Source organism: Salvelinus sp. IW2-2015, unplaced genomic scaffold (assembly GCF_002910315.2).
Source record: "Salvelinus sp. IW2-2015 unplaced genomic scaffold, ASM291031v2 Un_scaffold1929, whole genome shotgun sequence".
In the NCBI taxonomy this organism is placed as follows: Eukaryota; Metazoa; Chordata; class Actinopteri; order Salmoniformes; family Salmonidae; genus Salvelinus; species Salvelinus sp. IW2-2015.
The window spans coordinates 27026-33991 of record NW_019943287.1 but is presented as its reverse complement, the minus strand read 5'-3'; the positions used below and the strand labels follow the sequence as shown (position 1 = coordinate 33991).

Genomic DNA, 6966 nt, shown 5'->3' with positions numbered 1-6966 from the left:
GACTGGTTATAGTTGTTGGTATGTGACGGTTAAGTGGTGGTCGTGACTGTTATTAGTTTGGTTAGTTGGTATGTGATGGTTGTGGTAGTGACTGGGTTATTATGTAGTGGTAGTGACTGGTTATAGTAGTGGTAGTGTCTGTTATAGTAGTGGTAGTGACTGGTTATAGTTATGTGGTAGTGACTGGTTATAGTATGTGGTAGTGACCTGGTTATAGTAGTGGTAGTGACTGTGTTATAGTAGTGGTTAGTGATGTGTTGTGGTAGTGATCTGGTTTAATTGGTAGTGGTAGTGACTGGTTATTATTATGGTAAGTGGATAGTAGTGTAGTGATTGATAGTAGGGTAGTGACTGGTTATAGTAGTGGTAGTGACTGGTTTAGTAGTGGTATGATCTCGTTATAAGGTAGTGGAGTGACTGGTTATAGTGTTTGGAGTGTCTGGTGTATGTAGTGGTAGTGACTGGTTTATAGTAGTTTTGGTAGTGTTCTGGTTATAGTAGTGGTAGTGACTGGTTATAGTAGTGGTAGTGACTGGTTATAGTAGTGGTAGTGACTGGGTATAGTAGTGGTAGTGACTGGTTATAGTTGTGGTAGTGACTACAGTAGTAATGGTAGTAACTGGTTATAGTAGTGGTATCAGATGTTATTGGTCACATGGTTAGCAGATATTATTGGTCACATGGTTAGCAGATGTTATTGCGAGTGTAGTGAAATGCTTATGCTTCTAGTTCCGACAGTGCAGTAATATCTAACAAGTAATATCTAACAATTCCACAACTAAACCTAATATCTAACAATTCCACAACAAAACTTAATATCTAACAATTCCACAACAAAACCTAATATCTAACAAAACCCAATACACACAATCTAGTAATGGAATGGGATAAGAATATATAAAATAAATGGATGAGCAGTGACAGGCTGCTAAGATGCAATAGATAGTATAGAATAGATAGTGATGGAAGCGGGGTGAACAGGCAGTGGCTCGGGTGGTTATTGTCCTTGATGATCTTTTTTGCCTTCCTGTCACATCGGCTGTTGTAGGTGTCCTGGAGGGCAGGTAGTTTGCCCCCGGTGATGCGTTGTGCAGACCACACTACCCTCTGGAGAGACCTGCAGTTGTGGGCGGTGCAGTTGCACTACCAGGCGGTGATACAGCCCAACAGGATGCTATCGATTGTGCACCTTTAAAAGTTCGTTAGGGTTTTCGGTGACAAACCACATTTTTTCAGCCTCCTGAGGTTGAAGAGGCGCTGTTGTGCCTTTTTCACCACACTGTCTGTGTGCTTTCCCACATGGTGATGAACACAGCATAATCATCTACTGTAATTGTTGCCTCAATTATGTGCAAAACAACCACAAATAGCAAATAAATGATCCGTCTGCCTGTTGTACTTAGTACAAATAAATAAATCAAATAAATGATCCGTCTGCCTGTTGTACTTAGTATTTTTATTCAAGGGGTGTGCATTATTTAGAAATCGCATCTACAGCTTTGTGTAGCAATAGAATGATATAAAATATGAACCTATCGGCTTTATAAACTACATTTAGGAAGTCCGATTTGATGATAGTAGAAGGGAAATCAATCCTCAGTTAGAGTAGCATGGTTTTGTCTTGGTTCCGGAGAGGAGAGGCTGCCTGCTAGTGATGTGCAGTTCGTGAACGATTCGTTATTTTATAAACTCTTTTTAATGACTCAATATTCATGAGTCGTTTATCAGAGTGACTCGTTCATTGTGGTCCTTCGTTTGACCTGCTAGTGCTGTGTGGAGTGGCCACAATGAGTCCTACAGCAGGATTAATACACAGCTCAGTGGTTCCAGAGACTTACTCTGACTTTCTGTCATACGCACCTAGGAAAATAGATCATCACTACTGGTCACTACTGGTCTATACTGGTCCATACGCACCTAGGAAAATAGATCATCACTACTGGTCACTACTGGTCTATACTGGTCCATACGCACCTAGGAAAATAGATCATCACTACTGGTCTCTACCGGTCACTACTGGTCACTACTGGTCCATACGCACCTAGGAAAATAGATCATCACTACTGGTCACTACTGGTCACTGATGGTCACTACTGGTCACTACTGGTCATTACTGGTCACTGCTGGTCTCTACTGGTCTCTTCTGGTCACTACTAGTCTCTTCTGGTCACTACTAGTCACTATTGGTCACTAGTGGTCACTACTGGTCTCTACTGGTCTCTACTGGTCACTACTGGTCTCTAGTGGTCTCTGATGGTCTCATACGCACCTAGGAAAATAGATCATGAGCGTAGGAAAAAAAAAGACAAGTTTAGAGCTAATCATTGATCGCATGGTGCAAGAATGGATGCAATTAATTGATTATTGAATGGTTTGATGGACACTTCTTTGTAGAACCAAAACATAGGCTACACACAGCCTTTTCTCCACAAACTCGAGAACTCGAGAACGAATCGTTTGGTGGGCTGCGTTCGCGAACGACGTGCGTATCACCCTCGCCGCATTCCGTCAAGATGTCGTTTCAAATGTATCTAAATATCTCATCTGTAAATAACCTCGTTCCGCTAGCGGAACCCCTCGCCAACAGCCAATCAAATTGCAGGGCGCCAAATACAAAACAATACAATACAACACAATACAATACAACAATACAAGTATTAGGCACCATTTTAAAGATAAAATTCTCGTTAATCCAGCCACAGTGTCTGATCTCAAAAATGCTTTACAGCGAAAAGCTCCACAAATGATTATGTTAGGTCACCACCAAGTCACAGATAAACCCAGCCATTTTTTCAGCCAAAGAGAGGAGTCACAAAAAGCACAAATAGAGATAAAATGAATCACTAACCTTTGATGATCTTCATCAGATGACAGTCATAGGACTTCATGTTACACAATACATGTATGTTTTGTTCGGTAAAGTTCATATTTATATCCAAAAATCTCATTTTACATTGGCGTGTTAGATTCATTAGTTCCAAAACATGCAGTGATATTGCAGAGAGCCACATGAATTCACAGAAATACTCATAATAAATGTTGATGAAAATACAGCTATTATACATGAAACTTTAGATACACTTCTCCTTAATGCAACCGCTGTGTCAGATTYCAAAAAAACTTTACGKAAAAAGCATAATCTGAGAACGGCGCTCAGAGCCCAAACCAGCCAGAGAAATMTMCRYCATGTTGGGTAGTCAACATTATTCATATTATTCATGTATAAATATTCACTTACCTTTGATGATCTTCATCAGAATGCACTCCCAGGAATCGCAGTTCCACAATAAATGCTTGTTTTGTTCGATAATGTCCATCATTTATGTCCATTTATGTCCAATAGCTTATTTTGTTAGGGTGTTTGGTAAACAATCCAAAAGCGCGATCTGGTCGATTCGGACGAAACGTTCAAAAAGTTATATTACAGGTCGAAGAAACTTGTCAAACTAAGTATAGAATCAATCTTTAGGATGTTTTTATCATAAAAGTTCAATACTGTTCCAACCGGAGAATTCCATTGTCTGTAGAATTGCCCTGGAACGAGAGCAACCTGAAAGCGCGCGACTGAGAACGAGGCTGTAGACAGACCCCTTAGTAAAACAGCTCCCATCCGGCCCCCCTTCACATGAGCAGCCTGAAACCACGTTCTAAAGATGGTTGACATCTAGTGGAAGCCTTAGGAAGTGAAAAATAACCCATATCCCACTGAGTATTCGATAGGGGTGAGTTCAAAAACTACAAAACTCAGATTTCCCACTTCCTGTTTGGATTTTTTCTCAGGTTTTTCCCTGCCATATGAGTTCTGTTATACTCACAGACATCATTCAAACAGTTTTAGAAACTTCAGAGTGTTTTCTATCCAATAATAATAATATGCATATATTAGCATCTGGGACTAAGTAGGAGGCAGTTCACTCTGGGCATGCTATTCATCCAAAAGTGAAAATGCTGCCCCCTATCCCAAACAAGTTTTAAAGCACGCGTTTACAAGTCTCAGTAACAAATGCCAGCTCCAATAACCCCCCTATGGTGAACGTAATGTGAAGGAGAGGCTTGTAGAATTAAGACTGTTACCAGTTTTTAGTGGGGGTCCTGCGTGCTCATGGCTTAAATGACTCAGATGAACGAAATGTGTCGAAATATTTGTTATTTTGGCTGAACGATTTGAAAAGATCCAAGTCAGTAAAAAGAGACAAACTTCCCATCACTACATTCATGCCTGCTGAATCTCTGGCTGCAGCATTTTAAGGCGTGAACCTTTTGAGTCGTAGGTGGGAATTTCCTATCTACGTAGAAACGCCCATCCCTCCTTGCTGTGATGCTGCTGTGCTGTAGTAAAAAGGTTCTTGCTATACGAGATCCTTGGGACTGTAGCAAAAGCAAGAGCTCTCCAGCACCACGGTACATTTATTTAACCTTTATTTAACTAGGCAACCCAGTTAAGAACAAATTCTTATTTACAATGACGGCCTACCCCGGACCAGTGATAGGAAAAGTACCCAGTTGTTATACTTGAGTAAAAGTAAAGACACTTTAATAGAAAATGACTAAAGTAAAAGTTAAAGTCACCCAGTAAAATACTACTTGAGTAAAAGTCTAAAATTATTTGGTTTTGAATATACTTAAGTATCAACAGTAAATTTAATTCCTAAAATGTACTCAAATGTAAAAGTATAAATAATTTCAAGTTCCTTGTATTAATCAGAACACTCCAACACTTAGACATCATTACAGATAGCCAGGGGCACACTCCAACACTTAGACATCATTACAGATAGCCAGGGGCACACTCCAACACTTAGACATCATTTACAGATAGCCAGGGGTACACTCCAACACTCAGACATCATTACAGATAGCCAGGGGCACACGCCAACACTTAGACATCATTACAGATAGCCAGGGGAACACTCCAACACTTAGACATCATTACAGATAGCCAGGGGACACTCCAACACTCAGACATCATTACAGATAGCCAGGGGCACACTCCAACACTAGACATCATTACAGATAGCCAGGGGCACACTCCAACACTCTAGACATCATTTACAGATAGCCAGGGACACATCCAACACTCAGACATCATTACAGATAGCCAGGGGCACACTCCAACACTCAGACATCATTTACAGATAGCCAGGGGAACACTCCAACACTTAGACATCATTACAGATAGCCAGGGGCACACGCCAACACTTAGACATCATTACAGATAGCCAGGGGCACAGTCCAACACTTAGACATCATTTACAGATAGCCAGGGGCACAGTCCAACACTTTGACATCATTTACAAACGAAGCATTTGTGTTTAATGAATCCGCCAGATCAGGTAGTAGGGATGACCAGGAATGTTCTCTTGATAAATGCGTGAATTGGACATTTTTTCTGTCCTGCTAAGCATTCAAAATGTGATGAGTACTTTTGGGTTTCAGGAAAACTGTATGGAGTTAAACGTACATTATTTTCTTTAGAAATGTAATGTAAAAGTTGTCAAAAATATATAAATAGTAAAGTACAGATACAAAAAAATAACTACTTAAATAGTACTTTAGTCCACTGCATCGGACAGCACGGCGTCAGTAGCCAGACAGAATAGTTAGAGAGGAGAGAGCCGAGCACTCCGCATTCTGTTACAGACACTAACTGAGCTCAGTCCTTCATCTACCTGTACAGCATGGGTGTCAAACTCATTCCACGGAGGGCCTAGTGTCTGCAGGTTTTTGGTTTTTCCTTTCAATAAAGCCCTAGACAACCAGGTGTGGGGAGTTCCTAACTAATTAGTGATGTTAATTCATCAATCAAGTACAAGGGAGGAGCGAAAACCCGCAGACACTCGGCCCCCCGTGGAATGAGTTTGACACCTGTGCCAGGATCATACAGATTTATCATTTTACTTTCCAGTCGCGCTCAAACTATCCTTCACTGTTTTATCTTCCACTTGGGAAATATCTATTGAAGGGAAAAGAACGCTCTAAAACTGGACAAATATTCTGCAATCGTGACTTTGTGTTTGTAACGTGATAAAACGCGGCTTGCCTTCTACCCCGCTGTGGAGGCGCTCTCGGGTCAGTCACAGAAGAGGGTTTCTAGGCTCCAGATGGTAACTAGGAAGATCATGGAGCGGTTCTGCACGCCGACTCAGACATCTTGACCTCTGCTGCTGCTAGTAGAGACTGTCAGTCTGTCTGTCAGAGACTGTGACCTGACTAGAGGACCGGGGGGGGGGGGAACAACATCATGGTTCAGAACGTGATTCTAGTGTTTTTCCGCAGGCGGCTGAGCCAGAGACCCGCGGTAGAGGAGCTGGAGAGTCGGAACATCCTCAAACGTGAGTATTGGATCATGATACATAGTTTATAATAGAATAAAACAAGAGGATATAACAAATATGATCCTTTATAACGGATCATAGTTTATTATCCGTTTTAATAAGTGTAACTGTCCCACTGTCTGTATCGACTCTCCAGATGAGCCGGGTGGGCTTCGGCGCAACATGATTAAATGTCTAAATGACTTCAGTGCACTAGCGGTTCTGGGGGGGCAGTGCCCCTGTGACAACAATTTTGGACCCCCTTGTGGCCCCCCTAAATGTGGAGTATGAAATAATTTTTACATAACAAATTTTTGCTATCGTTCTTTTTTTACATCCGTTGTTAGACAGTGGCAACGATGATGATTATGAGCATGGTCTTTTGTCTGCTAACGCCTGCAATGCAGTGAAGAAAACGATATGACAACAATAACGTCTAATGTAACTGGCCCCTCTAACAGTACAACTGGGCCCTCTGACAGTACAACTGGCCCCTCTAACAGTACAACTGGAGAGAGAGAGAGAGAGAGAGAGAGAGCGAGAGAGAGAGAGAGAGAGAGAGAGAAGAGAGAGAGAGAGAGAGAGAGAGAGAGAGAGAGAGAGAGGAGAGAGGAAGAGAGAGGAAGAGAGAGAGAGAGAGAGAGAGAGAGAG

At 41.6% G+C, this 6966-nt stretch overlaps 1 pseudogene; it reads left to right on the top strand.

The window, feature by feature from the left end:
• Positions 1–6364, top strand: part of LOC112072439 (phosphatase and actin regulator 3-like) — a 100953-nt pseudogene extending 94589 nt beyond the window's left edge.
• The last annotated feature ends 602 nt before the right edge of the window (positions 6365–6966 follow it).